Source organism: Poecile atricapillus, chromosome 3, assembly GCF_030490865.1.
Source record: "Poecile atricapillus isolate bPoeAtr1 chromosome 3, bPoeAtr1.hap1, whole genome shotgun sequence".
Taxonomy (NCBI): Eukaryota; Metazoa; Chordata; class Aves; order Passeriformes; family Paridae; genus Poecile; species Poecile atricapillus.
In genome coordinates, this window is record NC_081251.1 from 15,186,755 (window position 1) to 15,214,457 (window position 27,703).

Genomic DNA, 27,703 nt, shown 5'->3' on the forward strand with positions numbered 1-27,703 from the left:
TTGGTGGAGTGTAGGAATAGGATGCAATGGACATTTTCATAGCATCACATTTTTATTTAGAGAAGACAACCAAGGGAAAAAAAAATATATTTTGCAGATGGCCTGTCTCCAAGTGACCCCAATAAAAGCTGCTGTGCCCTGACTCTGGGCCAGCCACATTCCGTCTCCAACTGCATAGCCTTCAGAAGCATCAGCAGTAATTAAGAAGAGCCAACACAGTGATAAGCCAGATGTCGATAAAAAAATACATGCTGCACTGATACAGATTGATTTTTTCTTTCACTTTTTGGTGGACCAACATGGTACACTTCTTATAAAGATATTTTTCAAGTCCTTCACAATTATTCCTCCAATGTTGACTCACTGAATCCCAGATGGGACTCTTGGCATCACTCATCCCAGCAGGTCTCCAGAACAGCACCAAAGACTTTAGGTGTGGTCACCATGAAGATACTGCTCTTTCAAATTGCCACACAAGTGCCTTAAGCACAGTTCTTGGGAATTCACTGCAATTTCATAAAAAGCATTGAGAAGCACTGATCTAGTCTAACACCTTTTCATTCAAATAATTTCTCCAAGAATTTTGGCACCCAGCCACCACCCATTTGGCCTATACCACCTGTTTTCAAAAGATATGCAACCCTGACCTAAAAGCCTCCAGAGAACAAGAACCCCCCATAGCCAGAAACAATTTTCTTCAAACAGTAATGTTCTTCTACTATTAAGCAAGCAAAGGATGCACAGTTTTTGCTGTGGTAGAGGTAGGATAGGGGAATTTGGTCATTTTGTGTCATCTCTCCCTTTGTACCATATATAACTCAGTGCTCACTTGTGCAGCTCACTGAAAGATTAGTTGGCTCGTTCAGAAAGGCCAGGGTAGACTCCTAAGGCGTTTAAGTGATTTGGGGCAGGATGATCATCTGTCTCCTCCCTGCCCACAATTAACTGTTCCGTGGCCTGTCTGAGCTAGGGCTGAGCATGCTGGGGAAGTGAGAAAAACAGAAGAGCTGAGTTCCTTCTACCATGACTGGGAGCATTTCTTCTCCCTCAGCCTTCAGTGGTTTAAAGGAAGTTGTCACAAAGGGAGCCAATCCCATTGATGATCCAGGATCTTGCTTATTCAACCTAAAGCTCAGTGCTTCAAACAGCACTGAAATTAAACAAGACAAAAAGCTTTGTGGTAAGCTAATAAATCGTTGTGCATCTATGCTCAGATGGTTGTAAGGAGCATGACAAACTTGAAACAGTCTGCAAATTTCTAAAATTAAACAGTTCTTGGTGTTACAGAGGTCAGCCATCTGTTCAAATGCTCATATTTTAGTTAATATAACTCTTCTTCTTCCACTCTTCTCTCCCAACTCAAACATAGGAACAATCTTCTTCCCTAGGAAGAAGAGAGTGTAACGCCCTAGGAAGAGGAGAATAAGGCTGAAGTCACCATAACTAGACAGCCCTTCTCCTTCCAAGAAGAACTGCCCACAGAAAGCACATTTTTGGTTAGGACAGACTAGGGAGGCAAACAAGAAAAGTGGTGGAAAGAACAGTGAATTATCCAGGTCTCCCAGGAGCACCAAAGCCTGCAGAGAAACAGGATTTCTGGTGATGTTTGCACGAGAATCTGTCAGGTTCTGAAAGCTGCACTCAACATCCCCGACTTGTCAGGAGACCTCTGGCCCACCCTCCATCCCATACTTCCTAACCTCTACTCAGTCTTGCAGGGCTCCAGAAAACATCAGAGAGCACTTCAACATTCAGCTTTAAACTGCCATCTCATGACAGGGAAAAGTGAAATATGACTGCTCTCAACAGATTTCACATATGTTTGTAGTGGAACTGCTTGCTTTATAAAAAATTGGAATTATCTGGAGTTATTCAGCAAGCTAGGCCAGCCCCAGGCTGAAGCTGAATTTATAGAGCAAGAAGTGGACTCCAAGTTGTATATGGTATGAAGAGATATGATACAAAACAACCAAATTCTGCTGTTTGACATAATTTCACAGTCTGGGTTATTCTGTCCTCTCCTCTGTTCCTGGTAATAAAAAGGAGGAACAAAAAACCCATGAGTTCTGATAAAGGTGAAGAATGAGGGGACAGGAAGACAGAACCCAAACAAGCACTTTCAGGAAGAAACCAAACTTGGGCAGGGGAAAAGCAAAAGTTAAAAAGATGTGGAAGTGATTGACTGAGAATAGGTTGGTCCTCTGCATCAACCTGCTTAAAATGTGCCTTCAAGGAAACTGGCCAATGCATTTCAGATATGGGTAGCCATTGTCTGTTGGGACATCTGGCTTGAAGGAAAAGGCAAAACATGCATCTTTAAGCCTTTGGCTTTAGGCTGGGAACAATGTCCTCAAAGGAGATAAAGCAACATGATACTTTATTGTACATAATTTTAAACTAGCAGGAGTTGGAAGAGGTTATGACAAAGACATTTGGATAAAATTCTGTATAACAGAGATATTGTGCAGGACTACCCACTGGATAAAACACTAAGCTGAATTTAGATGGAGAAAAGTGTGCCCATACTCACTTCTAAACCCATCTTGGAACAGGTGTGAATCCCTGGTATTGCACCTGGCTTAATTCAGGGGAATAACAGTGAATGAATTGGTGGAAATATGGCCATTCATTATTTTCTAACACCTCCAGTTTAAAGCCTAGCAAATGCTACACAGCTTGACCTTTGGGATGAATGGAAAAGCAGTACTACAGCATGAAAACAAAATATTTTCCTGCTTTTTTTTGAAGTCAATAGGACCTGTATTATTTGAAGAATGGTAGCCTCAGGGAATCTGTTTCACTGCAAAGCCATTTAGGAAGCTGTCATTAGTTTAAAAGCCCATTTTTGTTTAATGACTGCTGTTTCACATACTCCCAATGCCATGCATCGTAACTGTCATCCCTAAACCTTAGATTTATGAAAGCATACAGCAGCAGCATTATACTCTGGGGTCTGCTGATATTCCCATTATTAAAGCACTTCTTACAAGTTTTGACTTGTGTTTAGCCATAACAAACCCTGTGTTCTGTGTGGGTGCTGTCATGGAGGTGGATGCTGCTCAATTCCCCCAGGATGCCTGGCTGTCCAGGCAGAGACATCGTCATCCCCAGCTGGGGTTGCAGAGCTTGGGAGAAGAATGTTTGAGATGCAATGAGAAATAAAAGAAACTTTTGCATTTGTTTAGATATTCTTTATTGTCATGGGAAGGATTCAGAAGGGGGGGAAGCATGATAAGGCCCACTCTCTTACTAAGTAACACTTTATCCAGGGTGCAGAGAAAACGTGGCTGGAGGGGAACACTACCACAGTGTTGTTAAACATCTGGAAACAACTGAAGAACCAGATAACCTGCAGAACTGAGACCTTTTTCCTAGAGTCCAAAGCTATGATCTTTAGAACTCACTGATTCAGGAGGACACTCTGAAGTAATTTCCCAGATACCACACAAAACACATTATTTAGTACCTGCCTGCTGTGAAATTAATTTTGCACCTGCTATCTTGTATCAGACCTCCACTCAGCTGCCACTTTGCAGGTAAACTCACCACCCACTCTTTTTATAGTGGAGAACAGGGACCATTCAATCCTCTTACCTCACTCAGTGACTGTGGGGCTGAGTCTATGAACTCTACATGGTCAAACTTAATAAAAATAACCAACCAAAACAAAAGAAAAAAGCTGTGTTCTTCAGATTCAAAACATTCAGAAAACATGAAAACTCAGGGAAGGTATTCCTGCCATATACTGAAACCAGTCAGCACAGATTTTACATTCTCAAGTTTATATTTTCAGGCACTTCTATCAACATACTTATCTATTGTGCTCCTTGTTGCAGTGTTAAAATATTTCATTATCATCCAGAGAGAAGGTATTTTTACCTAGAAAAAAAAAGGACTTATAAATAATCTGCCTTAGTGGTTCCAATATAAATTATCAGAACTAGATAATTGACTATTCTGACAAATAGGCTGTCATGGTAAATTACAAGCAATGAGACATAATATACACCCATAAGGATATATGTCTTAATATTGATGTGCCACAAAATAATTTATTGATGGTAAACACCTAAAATGAAATTTCCTCCCCAAATTACAAAAAAATAACATTTTCCTAAATTATTTTGCCTGTGTCATTTTCATAAAATGACAAATTATATTCCCTTTGAAATTCAGTGAAGGCCAAATACAATTTTTTTGGTGGAATGAAAAATTCAGTAGTTTAATCCACTTCATTTTTACTGTAACAGATTTACTACACTCAATTTACTGATGAATTCAATATTGAGATAATGAATTCTCAAGCTTTAGGGTATAGGATAGCCAGCCAGCAAGCACCTAGCAAAGAAAATCTCTCCCACCACTCCTGCATTAAAGCAGGAACACAGCTACAGCTGGGAGCTACAGCCCAGTCTTCTTAAAGCTCTCCAACCCTGTCTGCACTTGAATAGAACAAAGTAGTTCAGCTGGAAAAAGACCCAGAGTGCTCATCTAGTCCAGATGCATATCCCAATGCTTCTTTCCAGACAACAACAAAATCTAGGCAAGGGACTGATGGCCATGTCTGCTTTTCCTGAGAATTCATGTCAGGTCTCTGGAAAGGAACAACTGGGATCTTTACTGCTAAGAGACCAGATTTTATGGTAGCACAATGGTGATAATTATAAATACCAAATGCATAGGGAGAAGGAAACAAAACTGCCTGACTAAGCTGACACTCTCCTTGTTCACACAAAAAAGTTTGCACCCCATCAACCCCACCGATGCTCTGCTGGAAGTTCACCGGAACATCATGCAGGAGGAGAGCAATGTCTGGACATGTCAGCAGATGTACATGCAACACTTGGTGGTGTTGGGGGAACTCCCTTCTCCCATAAAATTCCCAAATGAAGCCTGCCAAACAAAACCATTAACAAGGCAATGTGCACCCTATGTCAAAATTATCCATATATTTTGTGAGGGCAAAATTGGCACTTTATGTTCCTCTATCCTAAATGCTGTAATGGAGACCAGACTTCACCAGCTGATTTCCACACCTACTGCAAGAGCTCGTGGTCAGCAGGGAACAGGACTGTGCAAGAACCTGGCTGTGGACCTGTGCTGGCAAACCCACAGCATCTCCTCCTCCATTCACTGGGCATGCTGTGCTGCCCACACCGAACCGTGGAGCATCCAGGGGGTTTTTCTATTTAAGGTAGTAATCAAGCAGTAATTTAATGTTATTCTGCATTCCTGGTAATTAAGAAGAGTGCTGTAAAAAACCCCATATTAAATGTCTCCTTAATTCCAAATGAAGGGCTGATGGGGATGGAAATGCTCTTTCTGTCTCTCTGTATGCTCATACACAACTGCAGACCACACTCTAGACAGCCATGGCTGCTTCCTGCTGCCTTTGGGTGCCAAAAGCCAGTTACAGCAATTAAGCTGCTCACCAGCCAGGCTGTTCCAAGATACAGAGCCCAGGAGGATGCCCACATTCAGCCTCTCTCTCAATCACCTCTCCTTCCGAATGCTGATGAAGGCCAGAAAGACTCCTAAAAACTCCCCCTCAAGAGACAGTGCTGCAGTCGCTGCCCTGGAGCAGCCCCCATCCCAGCGAATCCTGGAGGTGGGAAGTCTAGGAGTGGCAATATCCATTATATTGAGTTCCCCAGAAAGGGAGCTGCACCCAAGTAGCTTATGGGAAATATTCCCTGGGCTACTGTAAATCTGTTATGCAATTCCTAGATCACCAAAGCAATGTGGTGAAGCAGTTTTTGCACCCATCATCTTTTGCAGACCATATTGACTTTTAGTGGTAACCCCACTCAGACCCATTGCAAAGGAACTTATTTTGATCACCTTCATATTTGCCCCAGTTGAGGAAAATTACACCTCATCTCACTGCATTCCCTTTTCAAGAAAAGCCAGGATTTTTTTCCTTCCCCAGTGGCTGGCAGTCTATCCAACCTGCAGGCATGCAGCTGGACAGACATGCTGCCTGTAAATATTTCTGACTGCATCCCTTCACCAACCTCAACCCTAGGATGCATGTTTATCTTTGCCATGGTACCAAGCTGCTGAAGGGTAATGAGGAGGAGCTGAGCAAGGTAAAGATACAATCCAAATTACCATTCTTTTAAATTAAGGCTGGTGGAGCCTCATATAAGAGCCAGCAAGGTGGACAGACAGAACTGCTGATCATGGCATTTCTTGAATTAGAAGGGTCCTCAAGGATTCAGGTGGGTGAAACCCACTGTATTCCCTTGGTGACTGCCCAGGTAGCTCCACTGAGCATCCCCAAACCTTGCTCCCTCTTACACCAAAGCTTCTCCCAGCAAGTATCAAGCCCCTGACCATAAGCCAAGGCACCACCTTATTTTATTCCTAGCCTTGCCAACATGATAGAGGTCACAGGAAAATTAAAAATGTAACAGCTCACTGTAGAGGAGAGGGAGGGAAAAAAGGTGTTGAGTTCATGACTAATCTTTGCAGCTCTTGCCATGGACAGGATTTGTACAGACATGTTGATTTTTTTATAAAAATAGTAAATCGTATTACACCCATGCTGCAAGACCAAAGATTCACAACGATACCTTAATACAGCTTAAATAAAAATAGTACTACCTGAGTCAATCTGAGCATGATAATGCTTTGTAATCCCACACTCTTAGGGGATGAACTGTTGTATAGCAGTGAATCAACACGAGATACTTGCATTAGGAGTCACTCCTTTTTCATGCTGTATAGCAACATCTTTGCAAAATGGACAAGGAAGGTGCTGTTTGGGGGAGCACAATGTGGAAAACAGGCAGTTATGGAGCCCCACTATCTTCCAGCTTGGAAATCTTGGCTAGGAGTTTACTTTTTTTAGAAGGAAAGCCTGCTTTTGCTTTTCCCCCATCACAGTAAAGAATTAAGGAAAAAGTTTGAATTTTAGAAGTTTTTGAAAAGTGAGCAATCCCAAAACCTGTGAGAACTCATGCAGAAAATTCATTCATAAAACAAACACAGCTGAACAGCAGTGTTGCACAGTCATTCTGGGTTTTTTTCTTAACATCCTTGAATGAGCAAACAGTGTATATGGAAAGCAAAGTGCAGTACAACATAGAAAAGTCTCAACAGAGGACACATCAGTAAAACCTATTTATCATAAGAATGTAAAAGCCAAAGACTCAAAGAGCTATTTTTAAAGGCGGTTAAGGAAAAAATCGGAAGCTTTGATTAAAGACACGTTAAACCATAATGAATTATTTTCAATTACTTTGTTACATAAGCTACTCACAAAAGGTACTTCATTTGCTATTATGCTTCCCATTTGTTCTTTTTTAAGACACAATTTCCAGCTAATTGCACTTCCATCTCCCCTCCCTGTACCCAGGTATAGTTTTATGTATGGCAGATATGTGGCCCTCACAGCTCCCTCCAGACAGCAGGGAAAGGTAACAGGAGAAGTTAACAGAACCAAAAGGTCTCCCTTTCCCCAAGAAGACTTGAGTTTTAGTTCTGAAACAAGGCAGATTTTCAAGGCTGTAGTGCAGATGATGCCTAGGGGAAGGAGAAAACAGCCTCAAATTCCCACTTATCTTGCCTGCTTCCTTCTCCCTCTCTGCCCTGGTGCTCAGCCTGGCACTGCTGCTCGGGTTTTTTCTTCCTGCAGAGCCTGAATGATCACAGGAAGGTTGATCCCATCAGACCCCGGATATGGGGACACAGGTGGGTTATAGAGAAGGCAGGGAAATGCTGAAGGGCAGTAGAGGCAGAACCAAGCTGAAAGGCACCAGGACTCAAGGATGAGGAGATTCTAGGGAGGGGGGATGTTCTAGTGATGGTCAGAGCCAGGTCATGGGGAGATGCCCATGGCCTTGCTCTGTGCACAGAACACACAGCATATTTCCAACAAATTTCTCAACACCAATGGCAAGAACATTTCCTGATTTCCGTGTCCTGCCACAGGTGATCCTGAGATATTTTCAGAAGTTCAGCACTCCAAAATTTCTTGCAACCTCCCATTCAAGGGGACCCTCCTTCCCACAAACACAAAGGCTACAGAGGTTTCAACTCAGCTTTCAGTTTAAAAATAGAATGTATCTCAAAGCCAGTTTGGTAGGACAGATCTGTCAGTCTGGCTTCAAAAAGTTTCACTTTAATGTTGCATCAAACACACCAGTTCTGGACCAGAGAAGCGAGGAGCCTTGTTCCAGACTCAGTGCCCCATGTCCAAGCAAGCAACAGGCAGTTTCTGAAATGATGTTCACACCATCTCACATCCCATCCTCTGCCTTTCCTGGCCACAGGTCACAGCCACTTATGTGCTCTCCTAGAACAGCAATGCCACCACCACAGCCCCCCTGCACTGCACCTGGGGCAGAGACAGCCCTCCTGACCACATCCCAGCTCCAACCTCGCAGCACAGTCACCCCAGCAGCACCCTGAGACACGCCAAAGGATGGGATCCCTGACCCAGCTGTCCATTCAGGTGTCCTGTGCGGGGTGGCCTTGACGGGTGCATCTCCAATCATGTGTCTGGCTCCCTGGTGTCCCCTGCCCAGAGCTGCTTATGTGCTTACAGGCAGAAACACAGGTAAGCAGCTTGCTGCATCACACCCTGTGGTATCCCAGCAGGAGAGAATCCAAATGCCAACTGCCCCCTTCCATGGCCAGCACCCTCACTTCCAGAGAGTGTTGCTGGGATAAAATTCAAGCTACCTTCAGGCATGTCCATACACATTTTAGTTTCATACCTTGTTCTGAAGCCATCTATGTGCCACTGGCCACACTTTACATTTTGGAAAATGCCCATCAGGCTCAGCATTGGTCTGCCTTCAAGTCTGTCTCTTACTACACATTAAACATGAACTGATGCAGCCAGACCACTGTAAGGCTCCATACAGCAGCTCCAGTTACACCCTGGAGAGGTAACTTCTCCTGGTATAGATCACATAAATTCCCAAACTGAAATCATGGACACACCTGAACTTGAAAACGTGAGAAATATAGACCATTAAAGCATCAAAAAATGTGATGTACGAACACCCAACAATTTTAATCACTGTTAGCAAAAGTGCATCAGGAGCCCAAGCTCCGCCAAAAGACCATGGGAGCTTTTCAAAGCACTACCCAAAGAGACTACTCAGGGGAAAGACATATTAACAAACAGTCTAGAGTATCAACAAGTGGTTTTTCACTTATACATTGTTCAGGTGTTACCTGAAACAAGAAAACTAGAAAATCCAATTTTAAGTACAATTAAAAGAGACAGTTTAAAATTGCCTGGATTTTACACACATGGTACTACTGTCATCCATCTCATAGTCCTCTCAAAATCCTCAGAGGATTTTATTTCATTTTTCAACCTCTCAAAAAAGATCCACTGAATATTCAGGTTCCAATACAGAAATTAGCAATACAAGCCCTACAGGTTTACAATACAGATCCCATCCAAGCTGCAGGGCTGGGGAAGAGGAGGGGTTCATAAGCTACTGCTTACGGGAGCATTTTGGTGAAAGGCACATGGGATTTGTGATTTGGGCCTGTAAAACTCAAGTTTTAGGAGCATAAGCCTCAATACAGAAAATAAGGATAAGACAGCTTACTAAGAAAGGGATGATTTCATTGATGGAAGATGTAGCTGATGACATATACATTTAGGGGGTGTTAAGTAAGCCCCTTATAAATACGAAGTAACCATTTTCTAGCACAATGAACACATATTGAGGTTGACAGACACACCAAACTCCATCATCCTCCCCTGCCCTGAGAAATTAGCAGTGCAGATGGCCACATTTCACCTCTACAGACAGTGGGACCATATGTATCAAAAGGCATCTGATCTATGGGAAATACACAGATTTGGAAGACAGAGAAGTCCATTAGAGATTTGGGGCACTCCACCATAGTTCATTAGTCAGCCTGAGCACACAAGAGCTCTAATAGCTTGTATCCTGTGCACCAGGGAAATGCAACAAAAGAATTAACTTCCTGAGGAATTAATGGGTAATTATATAATTTGGTTAATCTCATGGGAAAGAAATCTAGAACTGAAAAAGGAAACAGAGTATGTATTTCTCTAGAAACAACAAAAACAAACAGCAAAGGGTGTTAGAGAGCAGAGTCTCAACTGGCACCATTGGAGAGACCAGCTCCAGCAGGGGAAAAGAGATTGCACTGATTGACATCAGCATAAGAGGTGGCTTTGCACCTGCAATGGCACCACCTCGGCAGTTCTTGGCAATCTCATCCTCCTGCAGCTCTTGACTGATTTAATGTTTCACTTACTCACAAATAAGAACCTAATGAAGTGCATACAAATGAAATACATGGAAGCCTTGGGTGCAGGCAGAACAAAATCAGTCACATGTGGCAGAGATTAGCATGGGTCGTGCAGCTCATTTAACTCTCTGGAAGTTGCATTCCTTTAGATTAACACTCTGGACAGAAAAGAAGGGGAAAAAATCCTAAGGTTTCTGTCTGACACAGAAAACACAGGCCTAGTGGGATGTGTAGGATTTTAGTGAGAAATACAACATAATTTGTACAGCTTTTCCCTAAAGTCAAGTATTTTTTAAAATGTAACAGTTCACTCATTCAACCACAGGAAATTATTTTTAGTGCAAAGGTTATTATTAAATGCAAAGCTTAACATTTTTACAACAAACCCCTGCTCAAAGATTAGCCCTGCCAGCTTTAAAATTAAAGCATGCCATTAACTCAGAAAATGCAAACTTCTGCACTCAATGCAGAACCAAAAAAATACTTTTTTGATAAAAAATCCAAAGCTTTCATTTTCTACATCTCATTTAGTTTTACCATTACTAAATTAAAGAATGCCTTGAAAGGAGCAGGCTCTGCAAAGTACTCACCACCTATTTTGGAATCTCTTATGAGAAAGTTCACAGGGCTTGATTACCTGGAAGAGAAGACACAAACCAAACATGCTTTACATTACAGCTTTTCTCTAAGTGACAATCTTCATTTTCCTGTAAAAGCTACCATTCCTAGTTTAAAAAAACCTCAGAAATAGTCTAAACATGCAAAAAACTCTCCTCCAGTTCTTATCATACAATGGGAAACAGCTTTGTTGTGCATTTGCATTTTATTATTTATCCTAAAAAAAATAAACGTTTCCATGTTGAAAAATGCACAGATTTGTCTTGAATTCAGACAGCAAATTCTTCTGATATTCAATAATCTATTGAAATCACACTTCCTACTTTAAATATTTTTTTTGTAAAATGTCATCTTTCAAAATAAGCAAGTATCAAGTTCAGATTCAGATGGTTTGCTTGACTCATACCACAGAATATTGCTACACCTAGATATAAAAAAAGGAACAAAATAAACAAAAAATGAGAGCCAGTTCCAAGTTTACTGCAGCCACTAAGCATTGCTCTGAAAGGTTAGAGATCACTTTTCTTTCACTAAGCATGTTTCTCAAGGAAAAAGAATAATTTTCATCCCATCAGCATCTGTCAGCTCTGAATGCTGAGGGCTCATCAGCCTTTAAAGAGTCACAGATAAGAGCACCAGGAGCAAGGTTCACCTTCTCCCATGATTCCTAATCTCTCAAAATCAGTGGATTAGAAAATCGAAAGCAAGTGACTTGCTCTGATTCCCTCTCTCATAGAGCTGACCATAATTTTCCTCCACCACCAGGGCCAAATTCAGCTGGGAAGAATTCATCTTCTTCAGCCCCATACACCAACTTCTTTTCTCCCAAATCCCTGTCTGACCCAGTAACCCTGTAACTTCTGCAAACAAAATCCCACCGTGTTTAGCTCCCAGGTGCCTCCAGCCCACACCTGACACGGATGTGTGGTCTGCCCAGTCCCAAACACCAGCCACAGACATCCCAGACAAATCCTCCCTACAGTCTTCTTTGACACTTCACCACCCCCACAAGCAGAAATTACTGATTTTCATGATACCACTCACATTCATTTCCACTGGCCCTAACCCCTACAGATAAAGAGTTTTATATTTCTCCCCTTACATCAAGCTGCTGCTGTTTGCCGACAGTGTAAACTCTTTGTGCCAATCCTACACTTTCTCTCCAGACCAAACACCCTGATTCCTTCACATCTTTCCTCTTGAGTCCTGCCATTCAGACCCTTGCTGGCCTTTTTCTTTTTTTTTACATCTTCTGTCATATGTAGCTCCTCTTGCAGGCTTTAGTACTCCAGCAATACCAAAGCACCAGGAGATCCAATACTGGACACAAAGTCCATCCCCCTGTTTATGGAAGCATGTGTCTGCTGCTGTTGGGGCAGGACGATGCTGGAAAAGCGATCTATGACCCACCAGAACCCCAGAACACTTTTCAGTGGAGGCCCTCCAGCCACCCCTGAGTATTCTGTACAGCCAACAATTCACCAGAGATAAATGCAAGCCCACACTAAAGCCTTTTGGTGACAATGATGGCCCCTCCAAGGTAATCTTATAGTTCTGTTCAGAGCTACTTGAAAATCAAATTACTTTCTCCCTCCAAGTACTTGTAACATCCCCTAGTTTGGTGCTTGTTGAGTCTGAACCAGCATTTTATCAAATGCATCAATAACAGTGACCCATGCCATAGGGTCAACTTTTGGAAACCCTCACCCAACACTGCTTCTGACCTTGATCACACACAGAAGCTCTCTGGATCACGGTCAGCACACTTACATTGTAATATCCATAAGTTTTAACAAAATTTCTTTTCCTTAGTTTTTTTTCCATTAATATCAAAACATCACCAAATACTTAACTAGGATTGTAGTAAATAATATAATTTGGGTTTTTTTCTACCTACAGGACCTGTTAGCCTGCTCCAGAGAGTAATTAGGATGTCTGACATTATTTGTTCCAAACTAACCCATGAAAACTGTTACTCATAAGCACCCAGAAGATGACCAGGTGGGAAATAATTTATTAACTTCCAGAAAAAAACACTGTAATAAAAGTCAGAGTGACTGTACTGCAATTCCATCTGCTCCTTTTAAAAAATTCAGCACTACATATTTTGCTTTTTGATTGTTATGGAAACCTCACAATTTCTCTGCAAGTTTTCAGAAGTAATCACCAAGAAGAAATTGAAAAGAAGTCAAGCAGCCAGCTGAAATGCAGCTCCTTCTACAAATCACAAGAACAAAACAAGTGTAACAGAAGTGAGGTCAGGGTATCCTGCCCTGCCGTGGGGCCACCAGTCATCCCCTGAAGGTGTCCTCTCCCCTGATCACTGGTGAGTGATGCTGGTTGAATAGCTTGTACTGAAGACCAACCTTCCCACATGCACCTTCCCATCATCTGGGGAGAAGTTTCAAACAAACTTCCCTAAGGCCCAAAGAGCCTGGAAGGAAAAATAAAGACAAAGAGAAAGCTCCTTAAGTGTGTGCCTACTAAATGACTGTTCTTATTTCATCCTGGTAGCTTCCCTCGTCAGTGAAGGTTTTAATTACACCAATGTTCTACTCCAAGGAAGTAACTTCCAATAAATTTGCTATTATCATGAAATTTTCTGTTACTCTTGAGACCCCTGTGCAGGCACTCGTAAGTGTTGCAACCTGGCAGCAACAAAAACATTTAAGCAAATCATTTTAGATTCAACATTTTTTATGACAGATACTTAGTATCCTTATCTTGCAGAGTGATGGATGTTATTTCTCCAAGCTGCAAAACAAACGAACCCCAATGGGAAAACAAGATAAGGACTGAACTTGGTTGATGGCAAAATAGGAAACACAACCCACAAACTCTTTTAATTTCTCTTCTGTGTTGCTGCTACAAAATTGTTGTACATTCCTCATCCAACAAGCCAAATAGTGCAATATTATTTGGCCATATTTACATGCTCGAAGTAAATGGAATTTCACAGTCCAGATGCTGGATTTTGGCATCCCAAATAACTTTCAGGGATGTCTGAAATCATATAAAATCTGCGGGAGTAGAGGGTAACTAGATAGCACACATTAATTTCTATGTTTACAGTCCATGCAGTATTCAAATTTGCTGACAATTAAAAGTATGCTATAAGTGAATTAGCAGAAGAAACTCATAGCAGAAATTAAATTACAAAGCAGAATTAAAGGAAGAGATGTCAGAAACTTTTGGAGGCTGGGCAGGAAGAGCTGAGTGCATCAGTCTACTATTTTCAGAGCTGCTAGCAAAAAGCTTAAGAAGATGACTGCTCCAAATAACCATGTGTAAAGATCCTCCTTACAAACAGAGCTTAACTGAGAGACCTGAGAAACCAAGGTGACACATTATTTTTTCAGAACATGTTTTGATCTGACAGGGGTAAAACTCTCACTGAGGGGTCAGATATCACCCACCCCTGCTGCCCCACAGGCCTTGCGGCTCTGCCACATCCTGCAGAATCCCTGGACAGGCCTTGGCTTGCACCAAAGACAATGCACACACCTTTTCTTTTGCCTCGTTTTTCAAAGTGATTTTAACCCCATTCCTTTACTTTCGGTCATAAGCATTACATTTTAAGCAAATTTCTTTCTGTTCAATGGAGAAGCCTCAAGTGCTGTGGGCACTTTTCTTCCTGTACTGGTCACTATTTTACCCTGCCCTGGTCTAGCCTCCATTTGCTCCCCTTTGGCTGATACTATCCTTCATCAATCTTGATGCCAATTACCAATAAGGCCCTCCCACACCTCTGAGGTTCAGCTTTCATAACTGCATTAAGACAAATCAATACTGTTATTAATATTGTCACATTTGTGGAAGCCGTGACCTGCCTGCAAATGCCGCATGCAGCAGCAGAGATACTCCCTGGACTACGTTAGGTCTCTGCACTGCCTTATTTGCAATTTCTTTTTCAAGTAGACTCTGCTATTTTATACTTATGGGGTGGGGTTTTTTATCCTTTTCTTGTAATTGTAAACTGATGAAGGCTTGTAGGACACACAATTTTGCCATTTCCTTCACGTGTGGGTAGCAATACTCCATGGACCGCCAAGAGCTAATTGTCCTGTCACATGCTTTGCAGTTGGGCTCAGTGATCATCGTAGGATCTTTACAACTGAGCTGTTCTATTCTGCTCTAAGTTCCCTCCAGTCCCCCCCAGCCAGCTCACTCATCACCCACCACCACACCTCAGCTTTGGCTGCTCACTTCTGCACATGCTTGTGGATGCATCCAGACAGCACATGCAGCCATGCCAGCACTTGTGCTGGCTGACCAGCTGCTCTGGAATGTGCCCACTCACCCCTTCCTCTAATGCAGTCTCACGTCTCACCCCCTTCTCCTCCCCATCTTTCACACCATGCCCAGAAGGCCACCATGCCTGGAGCCCACCTTGACAACCCACAATGCCAGGAAATTAACTCCCTGGCAGAAACAGAGCCCTCTCGGCCCCTGCATTGCAGCAGAGCTGTTGGGCAGTCACTACCCAAGAGCACTGCCAACCTGGCTCAAGAGAGCACAGATGCCATTGCAGCCCAGTGCAGGCTCCTGGGCAGGCTTTCCAGCCCTTCCTGATCTCCAGGGTGCTCTAATTAGGGAATTAGACACTGACTAAGGCAAAAGCTAATTCAAATGTTCTTTTCAATACCCCGCTGTGGCTGCAGTGCAGAAACACCTCGGACTGTACATCACCTGAGAGGCTGAGAGAGATTAATGCTCTGTCCACAGCATAAACTGCTTTTTCTGCCTCAGATTCCTCTAGTGACACCTCTCCATTACCATTTCACCTAAGCAATGTGCTTGCAACATCCTCAGTAATTCAATAATAGTAATAAGGCCAGAGCATGGAGGAAACACCAAGCACTGACAGTGTCAGGAAACAGCAACAGGGAGGAGTTCAAAACATTCCTCAGAGGCCATGTATTGCTCATTTGGAACACCTTCTACACCTATTGACTGAACAGCTTCAACAGGCTCCCAGGCTGCTTTGATTTCACATGCTGTAAAGCAGCCTGCATTTTTAGCAGGTGTCCAACTCCTGCCAGCTCTCTGCCTCCGGGGTTTCCCTTCTGCGGTTTACTTAGACAATCTTCCAACATAAATTTTTGCAACCTGAAGCCTTTTGCTGTATCACTGGTACATCTGTTCACAAAGCCACCCTGACACTGCTTGGTGAATTTAACCCGTAAGAGTGAAGTGAAATGCAAAGCCAGGTCCACCCCTGAGAAGCGAAGAAAGAACCAAGAATTATGGATGTAGAATCATAGAATAGCTTGGGTTAGAAGGGACCTTTAAAGGTGATACAGTCCAACACCCCTGCAACAAAAAAGGACATCTTCAACTAGATCAGGTTGCTCAGAATGCCCTCCAACCTCACCTTGAATGTTCCCAGAGATGGGGCACCTATCACCTCTCTGAACAACCTGTGTCCATGGTAAAAAACCTGCTCCTTACATCTAGTCTAAAGCAACCTTCCTTCAGTTTAAAACCATTACCTCATATTGTACCACTAAAAAAACAAACAAACAATAAAACAATTGATTTCAACAAAAAACCCCAACAAAACCAGCTTAAAACAAAGGACTGTGGGTCTACTGGGTGTTGCAGGGATGGTGGTATCATCTCTGCCTTGTTTCCTTCACTTTCCCTTGGCAATCAGTCTATCAGGTAAGTCAACAAGTCCTTGAGAGCACAAGAAGATATTCACCTGGGAGCTTAAACAAAACTCTCCAAGTGAGTAAGAGACCAACATCTTCGTCTGGAAGGCTGTGACTTATACCCCTGCCCAAGCAGGAACATCACGCCTTAGCTGTGAGACATCAGAGCTGAGCTCACAGAAGCCACAGAAATTCCACCAGTTGAACACATCTATTGCCTTAGACTTTTCCTGTGGGACTTTAGAAAATGTTCCATGCTGCCCTATACATGTTGAATGCATATCTGCTGTGCTGGAGCTCTCCTTACAGCACAGAAACACTTGGAGCAGACTCCGAAAAGGTAGGCCCTACATTAGTAGCTTAGGTTTGCAGTGACTAACTGTTGTTCCACACCTCCAAAAACCCCATTCTGAGAATTCCCAAAGGTTTATTTATTGAACACACCTGCAATGTGGTAGTTAAACCATTGACAGCCTGAAGCCTTCTGCACAAGAATCTTATCTCTGAGTGATGTTATCATAACAAGCAGTGATCCCTGCCAGATTGAGGGAAACAGCAGGGAAATCAACAGAAGCCAGAAGAAGCTTGTGCAAAGGAGAAACTTGAATGCCAACCAGGCCTTTCGTGAAATACATGATGGGCTACTTCATCCACCACAGATTCATCCTGGTGGAGGCAGAAGCAATTTCCCCAACCCAAATTTCCAGATTGTATTTCTGCATTATATGTCAGTTTTGACTCCCATCCCTCCTGACTTCCCTGACCAAATCACAGAGGTGTTTAGATGTTGGGATTTTTTTCCCCAGAAAAACTATTGACAAATGCCACATACTGCCTGGTCTGACTTGCACATTTGCAATCAGCCTACAGCCAAACAGGGTACATGCAGTTGGGGACAGAACAGTGCCAGTTATTTACCCTATTTCCTCTTAAACTTTTCCAATACAATTAACTAAATTGTGCAATTACACATTCATTGGCCAGGAAGCTTCTCTCTTCCTCTTTTTAGCCTTCTTTTCAGTTGCATTTCCCTGCTTCACAGGATGCTCTAAACTAAACATCACATTCAAGTTACACAATAAAGATTTTGGAGTGATATAATGAATGAGGAAGGTCACGGGAAGGGAGGTATCTGCTAAAATAAGATTTGCTAAGCAGCTACACAGGACCTAGTGTCAACTGCCTTTTATTACAGGAGAATGTAATTTATATTAGCTAAGATACCAGATGGAGGGATATAAGAGATCAGTAGTTGAAATAGTTCGAAAACTTTCCAAGGGCTGAATGAAGCCTGAATTAATTCAAAAACCAAATTACAGTGATATAAGCTGTTATGGCAGTGCCAAGGCGCCTCACATAACCTTAATCCTCTCTGCATATTGAGGCTCTTTTATGCTACATAAAACCACACTGAAGCTACAAAATACGCAGCTGCATTTAAATTAAGTTTATCACAAACTAGTGCTCCTGGGCAGATCATTTATTCATTTAAAAAAATTTACACACTCTCGTCTTTATAAGGGGAAAATCACCTTGGAAGCAAAGCAAAAACCAGATGCACCAGTGTCTTGTTAACCTCCAGAGAGCTGGAAAAGTAATGTTAAGCACAAAACTTCCAGCACACATCAGTCATGGTTTCATAGTCTGTAAAATATCAACCTCAGGTGACAAAGACTTTTTTTTAAGCTGAAGGGTCTTCCCTGCTCTGCCAGGACATGCTGACACTTCCTCACAGACAGCTTTCCTGCAGCCCATGGTTTACTTTGGCACAGACTGTCCCAGCACAGCCAGGGCACGTGTAGATGGGTTCAGCCAGCAGCAGGACTGTCTGGAACACAGCTGGGCAAACTCCTCCTCAGGAGCCACAGGGACACCTGAGTGACAATGCTGGAAGTCCCCTTGTCTTTTTACTCACTGGGACCATGACCTGAGAGAAGCCAAACTCCTGGAGAAGTTTGATGGTGACCACCTTGACATCTTTGCAACCTGTCACTGTTGCTACTCCAGTCAGGGATTTTCCCCTCTCTTTTCACCTACTTCTGACTACCAGTTAAGAAATGGGCTTAAATGGAGGTTGGTATCATGGAGCCTGGCATCTCCTTGGCTTGATGTGAGCAGCAGAGTGAGAAGGAGGAGGAGAGGACAGAAGCAGTGACAAACTGGCAGCCTGCAAGCCCTACGGCACAGCAGCCACAGGCTGTGGCCAGGGACACAGGAGCTGGCACAGGGACATCAAGGTCACAGAGAGAGGTGGCAGTGGTGGCTGGCCTTGAGTAGCTCAGCCTGTGGCACCACTGTGCCCCAGCACCTGCACATCTTCCTCATCCTTGCTGCATTCAAGCACTGGGCGTGACACAGGGAGTGTGCTCGCGTGGAAAGCAGCAGGCACAGCATTAAACCCCTCATGCCACCCACAGCTCGTCTTTCTGTCTAAGGCTACTCCACCTCAAGGCACACTTCTCACAAGCCCTTGAGGATCCATTAATATTCAATAGTCAGCCTGGACTTTTGCATGCATACAGCTTAAGAATATCAAAACTTCCACCAAAATGTTTTTGCAGTGCTTTCCTGGAACTGAGAAAGCAGTACTGAGCATTTTTCTTAGAAACGTGTCTCCCCACCAAGCATAAAATGCCATCAAACCCATTAGTCATACATAGAAGACCCTGGCACCAGCAGTGGGCATCAAGCATCTGAAAACAAAGCTCAGCACAGCTAACTGAAAATGCCCCAACACAAATGGAACTAACCAACACCTGGCTGTGAAGCCCCTGCTGCCTGGTAGGTGATGGCTCAGCCAAATGCTGAGGAAGATCACCCTTGAATGTGTCCTGCAACAAATAAGAGCTCTGGAAATGGCCAGCAAGTGCACCTTCATTTCCAAACTGTACTGTCTGAATGACACCCATAAAAGCAAGCATTCAGTAAATTCAGCTGTTTCTGGTGCTATCAGTTCAGAACAACTTGCCTCACTTAAGGGACAGGACTTCTGGGAAGCTACAGCACACACCATGTGAACAGCCTGCCAACAGCCCCCAGCAGGGGCCACGAAAGACAGAGTCAAATATCAGATCTGAGAGAAGAGAAATCACAGTTGGTGTGACTGAGCAGATCAGATCTGGCAAACCCTGTGTTTACCAAGACATTTTGTCAGAAGAGGGACGGGGAGATCCCCCAGTGACAGGCTCAGCTATTGCATCCATCCTCCGCTCTGGACAGTCCAGCAGTACCTCAGCAAGTGTCAGCAATGGAATTTTTCCCTGCAAAGATTCTTCTCTTCTTTGTGACTGGTAGAGAAGCATTGCTGGAGTCACAGATTATTCAGCCTGAAACTGCAAGCTGCTTTGGAGGGCTGTTCCATCTGAATAAGATAAGACAGACTCTTTGCTCCCTTACAAATCCCACCAGGGTCAGGAGGCTTCCCATGGAGACAAACCTGGCTGGGAAATTCAGCCTGCAGGTTCAGGGAATCCTTAAGGAGATGGGAGACGAGGGCTAGAGAATGAATTAAAATTAAAGCGTGATCTTTTCCTATCTCCTGAGACAAACACAGCTCTTTGTAACAGAGCTTTAGGGCCAGATTTAGGAATGAATGCCATTTTAAGAAGCGTGACACAAGCAGAACAGAGAGTTGTGGCTGCAGTCTACAGAGCTGAATCTCATTTACTTTCAGACCATTACCACCACTTCAATTACCCTCAGCTGGAATGAAATCTAATTTCCATTAAAAAAAAAGATAAAATTATCTTCTGATGCATCTTCTGATAACCCTAGAAGAAACTCTGACTGGTCCTGGCAGAGCTGCTGCTCCTGGGATGAACCTGGCATGGAGAAGCACAGCACCTCAGGCTCACACTGGGGGACAAGCACATGCAGTGACCAAACCCTTGACATCAGAGAAAGGGCTTCAGCCATCACTGAGGGTGCAGCACCCACTGAAACATCCTCAGCCAATGAGCAGGGGAACCACCTGAAATGAAAAGCCTCACACAACTGATTTTAGCCAGTTTGCTTCACATCATGCCTAAGGCAAGGGAAATAATTTGCCATGGGATTTGGGGAAATCAGGCTTCTTACATCAGGGGTGGTCCTGGACTGCCATCCTCCACCTGGATGCAGCCATCCAGGGTTCATTGCACAAAGCCACTAGAGAGGCTAGACACAAGCATGTGCTTATTCCCATTTAAATGATTCTGACTTTCAGAAACACATGTGATTCCACAGCTGTCAAATACCTGTGTTTCCAACCCACGTTTTACTTGGTATAAGTTCCTCCTTTAATAAACTCTTAGACACAGGAGCACCCATTTTCTGGGAAGCCTCCCAGAACCCCTCTGAAGCAAAGCTGACATACATGAGCTCAAGAGCAATAAAACTCAGCCCAGTAAAAATCGTGGTGACTAACCATGGAGGGCTTATATACTGACCCCCCTTTCTTTCCACCCCACCATGTACAGCGGCTCCAGCTCTCTCAGTACAGGAGCTTTAGGAGGGTGGACACCATGGAGGGGAGATCAGAGAGATGGCACAGGACACGGGGGTATTGACTGTTGAAAAAGAATCTTGAATTGGAAGCTAGAAGGAAAAGCAGAAACCCCAGCTTGTTCCAGGACAGTGCTTTGATCCCTCCGCAGAGGATGATGAAAGGCAGCTGCCTGTGATACCCACTGGCCAGGCAGCTCCTGCCAGGCCCCTGCTTACAAGCCCACGTTTCAAGCTGCTGCCTTCCCTTCAGCTCTGGCGAGGGAAATACAGGTTTTCAGGTGTCTTCTAACATATTGAACAGATGTTGCTTCTTTGTTAGATGTTAGGCCCTTTCCTAAGCACTGTGAAGTATGGTTGCTTTTATTTTTTGAACACACATTTCATAATCAAAGTTGGTTCTAATGGCTGTGCATCCACAACATCTTCCCATGCAACTCCCACTCTCCTCTCACACACAAGCAGCTTTCATCCAGCAGCCCCAAACTGCTCTACAAAGCAAAGTCTGCTTCTCCCCAGATAAGTTTTAAGAAAGAGAAAGTGATTGTGTTTGGAGAAACAAAATTTGCCTGCTAAATAAGAAAAGCTTTATTTAAGAGAAAAAGGAAAGGATGGCCTGCAAATGCTAATTGGCTTTGACAGTGGCTATCTGCATTGTGACCAAACCAGCAAGCTATCTCCCCTCACACAGTGGGCGAGCTGCCAAGAACAGAGCATCCTGCGCATAATGCCCTTTTGAAAGAAAAAAAGAAACCTGAAAAAAAAGTCCTGCTACCTCTGAGCAAGGAGAAGCTCCTTTGTGCACAGCCAGGCCAGGCTGTGAGGAGCAGAGGTGAATGAGAAGCGCGGAAGGCTGGCGAGGATGCCTGCAGCACGCCCACGCGCTGGCTCCCAGCCCCCTGAAGGCATTTCTTTTCCTCCCTCCTCCCACCGCCGCCCCCGACTATTCTAAAATGACTTTGCATGAGCCACACGTCAACTTCTAAGCACAAGGCACCGTGTATTTCCTTATTCCATGCCCAAGCTATGCCATCCATCACGTTTTTATTTTCAAGAGATTACAAGAATCTGGGGTTTACACACAGGAACACACAAGTGTACATGCTCCCACTCCCAGACAGTTCGTGTGAAATGCTTCTTGCCCTTCCATTGCTGGGAAGTACGTGCCCGATGCTGGTATGCTGCATGGTTGGGGAATCAAAAACAAACCCCTTTGCCACTCTGACTAGTCCACCGGCTAATTCATTACGATAAACCCATTGTCCAAAACAAAAACATTATTTAATTGCTAAACCAGCTGCCCAAGTTTAGCTGTTGCTCTTGGCAAACATATCAGGATCTCAGTACGCCTGTTTTTCAGCAAGTATCTCTCTAGGTGCAAGCCATGCCTTCCACCCCTGAAATCTCTGAATGTCCCTGTCACCAATCCAGTGCTTTCCAACCCAAGTGGATATTTAAAGGGATACCATCAGCTTAGACACCTCTCTGAATACATTAACATTACAGCAACTGAAATACTAGCAAGCATCCTTTTTTTTCCCCCAGCTGCTAAATGTGCAAGCATGCAGCTGCATTCTTCCCCATCAGGCAACCCGATTTTTTTCAAAAACAGAGGGCAGAAAAAAAAAAAAAAAGGTTAAAACATATTTGAAGGTGTCACCAAAAAAACTGGCAGAAGGTCTCAGGGGCTGATGCCTGGAGTATATGCAACTACAGCTATGTCTAAGTTTTCTTGCTGTTTTTCAAGTAGATTGTGCCCCTTCAGACAGGCAGCTCAATCACTGGGAAATACGTTGCATTCAAGGGAAGAAAAAGGCTGGCCAGGCTTTTTGAATGTAGCTGGCATCTTTTGAATGGAATGCTGCTTGGCATGGGTTTCCGAGTATCTCAACTAACACTGATCACCAGGGAGAATTCCTTAAACTACTTGCTGCTTTCTTTGATTTTAAAAAGATACACAGCTACAGGACAAGAAACACTGAAACAACCCAAGTATAATTTCCATTTCTTTCACACTGAATAATAATAATAATAATAACAATAACAATAACAATAACAATAATAATAATAATAATAATAATAATAATAATAACTTTCTTGCAGTGCAATCCAGAAGAACTTCAATATTTCTTAGACTAAAACACTGATCTGCCCTCCCCCCCAGCTCCTGCCTTCTAATTCCAACACAATCAGAGCAGGAGAATGCATAATTCATCCTGCGGTCGACCCTGTCGTCTCCCAGTCATTAAGCAACACCAGACTTCCAGAAAGGTCACATTTCCAGGAGATTCAGCTGAAAATTCTCTCCTATCCACTGAAAGACTCTGAGAGGTAAAGTAAGGAGCTCCTCATGGAGCATTTTCCCCCACTGTTCAAGGATTCACAATTACTTTGCTAGCAGAGCATGACAACAGGCAGAGGATATTCATCTGGGTAAGTCGAGAAATGCAGAAATCAATGGGTCAATTAGCAGGTTAGCAAAACAAAACTGACTAGTGGAACCTTTCATACAGCAAAAGACTGATGAAGTGAAGATAACTGTTTGCATTTGTTATACACTCTGGCCGGTAGAGGATTATTGGAACAATGGAATTTTAGGCACTGATTGGGAACAAGTTCTGTTCATTAAAGCTAAACTTCAACAATTTTGCAAAAGCAAATCCTTTCATTACGCATGGGTAGGATCCCATACAATACAGTAACACAGTTAACACAATATAAAATAAACCTCTTGCCAAAAGAAATTTAACTTCTGTCAAGTTAAGCTCAATGAAGATGCAGATGTTGGACACAAAGAATTTTCTAATACAGATAATAAACAAAGAAACTGATCCCACATATAGACATTATGGAAAGCATCCTAGGAACACGATGGAAAATACATTAAAAAAAAAAAGTTTATATTTCTTCCATTAACTGGAAAACACATTGCATTTTCTCCTGAATCTGACCTAAAAGTCATGCTTGAAGGAAATTCCAGCAGTTCTTTGGAAATGTGTGCAATCCACTTCCCATGAGTGAGTATCAGTGCATCTTGCACATGCAAACAGTGCAACACCACTGCTTATAGTTTCACATCACTAAAAGGCAGTAAAAAACCCTAATGATATAGAATTTGAATTCACACTGCCCCCTTGGTCTACCAGCATTCTTGTCTCCCCCATGACAAAGTAATCAACACTCAAAGGATTGTTACCTTGCTTGTTAAAAAAAAAAAATCACATTGCATGCTTATTTTTAACTGCAATATTTCTAAACCTAAATTATGTGCTTTCTTTTTTCTTTTTTTCTTTTCTTTTTTTTTTTTGTGGAGTCATAATCCAAGTTTAGTGTTGCTTAGGCTACAAATTAATCTCTATCCCCAGCTCCCAACAACTGGCCCATGTTACTTCCATGCCCATGAGCTCGGGTGGTAGGACGGGGGCACCACAGTGCCAGCTGCGACACGCAGCGAGCAAAGCATTGCCTGCACCGACAGAGTGGCAGCCTCATCTGAGAGCTAGAAAGGTTCGTCTACACAAGTTCCTGCCGGTGCAAGCAGCCAGCTGCAAGAGCAAACCCTGCTCCAGCACCGTAGCAATTCCCTGAACAGTCTAAGCTATGCCAACAAAAGCACTTTTTTTGCCAGCAGAGCTGACTCCTCAGCAGAGCTCCTGACAGTGTTGCAATAGCCACTCTATAGTGGCACCCATTTTTTCCCCTCACAGTTTCCTACACTTCCACCTCTACACAGAGAAAGGCAAGAAACAAACAAATGCAGAGAATAAATGTGAGGATGAGGTGATGTGTGTCCGGCTGGCTGGCCAGCATCTCCTCACCCAACCTAAGGAAAATGTGAGATGATCTGCCCTCTTCCCCAAGCCCCACCACAATACATGAAGTCAGGCACACTCAGCCCTAAGATACGTTCACCTGAATTAAAGGGTCCAATCCAAGCATCTGAGAAGAGCTGAGGGGTAAGAAGTGAGGTAGATACTTGACCCTGGAACAAGCAGTGAGGCTCCTCCTGGCTCTGCTCCCTGGCAAAAAATACCCAACAATGCTACTGGACCCCATGCAAAACAGCATTATACCACTGGATATCAGTGGCTGCTGAAATAATCCCCCAGTGTTTGCTCAAATTTAATCTCAGGCAAGAAGAAGCTTTTGAACCTGAAATTATGACAAATGGCTCCCATTGGGAAAAACGGGAAATATTTTGGGGAAAGAGTGATTGTTTCCTCCTTTCTTCCTCCCACAGAGAAAATTTGATCTTCCTACCAGATTTTCACTTGTGAATGGGATTACAGGACAATGCTCAGCTACAGTGCTTGCCTAGAAGTATTCCTGTGAAAAAGCTCAGGATTTTGTCACATGGGTATAAATCGCCCAGCTATGAGCAGGAGACACAGACCTACTGAGCACCCAGCTGTTTTTCTCAGCAAACCTTTCATTCCCCACATTACATTAGATGACCTTTTTGCAAACCAAGCAGGAACTTATTTAGATACAAACTCAATTGTAAACACACTTGCCTTGTTTTATTTCTTATTTCTTGTAATTCTCCCGACTTCGGCAGCTGGCGTGTGCCGGAGCCATGTGCTCCAGCAGGTCCCCCAGCAGCCTGATGCAAGCAAGCTACGGCTGGCAGATGCCTTTGCTGCCACAACCTCACAGGCGTAGGGTGTCCCCCCTTGTCCGGCTTTCAGGGAACTGGGGTGACCTTGGCTGCAGCCATCCGGCCTCCAGCACAGCCCCGGACATCTCCCAGGCGAGGCGACAGAAAAAAAGCCAACTCACCAGAGGCAAACACCAGCATTTTTTAAAGGTCGTTTGGGAAGGTTGGCAATAGGAAGTCCGGGTCTGTAGGAGTTGACTCAAAGGGCCCTGCAACATTCATGCGTCGGGAACTTCTCCGGGTAAACCATTAACCACCACAAAGCAGAGCCGCGAAGCGCCCCTCGCCTTCGGGGAGGCTCACACACAGCCGAACACACACGCGGGCTGCACGGGGATACGCACACACAGATGTACAGATATCCATACACCTACAGATACACAAGGACACAGATACATACGGCTTGGGGTTTTTTGAGGGCAGGAGAAACGCTGGCAATTCCCTCCGCTCGGGGCGAGGCGAGCGCTGACACCGCAGCCCCTCGGCGGTAGAGGGGGGATCCTCTCGCATCCCCCGGACGCGAGGAGGGCGCCCGGATCCGCTCCGCATCTCCTGGCGCCGAAAGGAGCAGCCGCCCCGCTCCGCGCCCCGCGGGGATGTGAGAGATGCGCGGAGCACCCCGCGCCCGCAATCCAGACGGGACGTTTTGAGCCCTCTCTCCCCCCAAATACCCACGCCAAAAGCCAGAAATCTCCCCCCTCCCTCCAGCTTCGCTCTCCGACAGTCCCCGAGGCATGAGAGAGGACGCAGACCTCCCACAGCCCGACCGAAGTTTCCGCGCCGCTCCGCGGGCGGCGGCGGAGCAGCCCCGGCTTCTTACCCGGCTGGCGGAGCGGGGTCCCGGGGCGGCCTGGCAGCGGCGGCGGCGGCGGCTGCGCGGGGGCGCGGCGGCTTCCTGGGAGCTACAACTCCGCGGCGGCGCCCGGGCGAGCCGCGCGCCTGCGGAGCGGCGGCGAGCGGGGAGGAAAAGAGGAAATGAGCGGGAGGCGCATTGGAGGGAGGGAGGGGGAGGAAGGAGCCGTCGCCGAGGGACCGGCGAGAGCGAGGGACAGAGCGCAACTTCCCCGGCGGGGCAGCGGGCGCGCCGGGGGGCGGAGCGCACCGCACCGCCGCTCCGCGGCCGCCCCGCGGCGTGCGCAGCGCCGAGCCCCTCGCAGGGGCCGCCCGCTCCCGCCGCTCCCGCCGCTCCGGACACTTGGTATCGCCCTGCCCGGCCTCGGCAGGGCCGCCGCCGCGGGCAGGAAGTGCGGGGCCGGGGCGGCAGCGCGGAGAGGCGGCTCCGCGGGGCTGCGCGCCCGCGGGGAATTGCGCCCGCCCCGCTGGCGCTCGCTGCCGGCCCCACCGGCACCGCGGGCGCGGCCATGGGCAGCGGAGCGGGAAAAGTTCCGATTTTTGATGCTGGGGGGTTCCCTCACCTTTTTTCTTTTTTCTTTTTTTTTTTTTTTTTTTGTGGTTTTTACCCGCAAAACAAATAAGGGGATGCCGGAGTCTCCCGCAGCCCCAGCTCGCCCCGGGCCCCGCACGCATCCCCTAGCGCGGCTGACAGTGTCCAATGCCGGCTGTACGGGGACGGCGGCAGCAGTGGCCGCTTGGAGCGGCCGCTGGAAGCGAGCGCAGCCGCCTCCCAGCACATGGACCCCATGCTTCCCTCTGAACAGGGCAATGGGACAAGCCCCCTGCCAGCAGAGTGCCCCCATCCCGTGCCGGCAGCGGCCCCCAGCAGGGTGGAGAGAGGCACAGGTGAACTTAGTGCCGTCGGCTGAGTCTGCACGGGCCGTCCCCCTGGCTGGAGACAGGCGCCCACCCTTCGCGCACAGTTCTGTGCAAGACATGAACTTGCAGAGCTTCTCCACGTACCTACCCCGTCACAAAATGGAGGGGATTTAGGGATTGATGCAAGTCTGCTTCCTGAGCGAGGTGATTGGAAGCATTACTCAGAAATACGGCGTGTAGCACAAAGAAGTGAATCTTCCTCTTAGGATATTCTTCCCCGCCTGCCCCCTCCCAGCTCCTGCCCAGCACATTTTCAAGTAAAAAATAT

At 45.0% G+C, this 27,703-nt stretch overlaps 1 protein-coding gene across 5 annotated transcripts in view; it reads right to left on the reverse strand.

Moving 5' to 3' along the window:
• The window catches only part of HPCAL1 (hippocalcin like 1), a 65,110-nt gene extending 38,079 nt beyond the window's left edge, over positions 1 to 27,031 (reverse strand). The window contains exons 1-3 of one of the 5 annotated variants that reach the window (XR_009277172.1): positions 26,483 to 27,031; positions 10,842 to 10,888; positions 3,812 to 3,879 (exon numbers count right to left, since the gene is read on the reverse strand). The gene's annotated coding sequence lies outside the window, so the exon portion shown is untranslated. Of the gene's footprint in view, positions 1 to 3,811; positions 3,880 to 10,841; positions 10,889 to 25,784; positions 26,033 to 26,482 lie in introns of all 5 variants that reach the window. The other 4 variants (XM_058834812.1, XM_058834811.1, XM_058834810.1 and 1 more) reach the window with 4 other exon arrangements.
• Between the last annotated feature and the right edge of the window lie 672 nt (positions 27,032 to 27,703).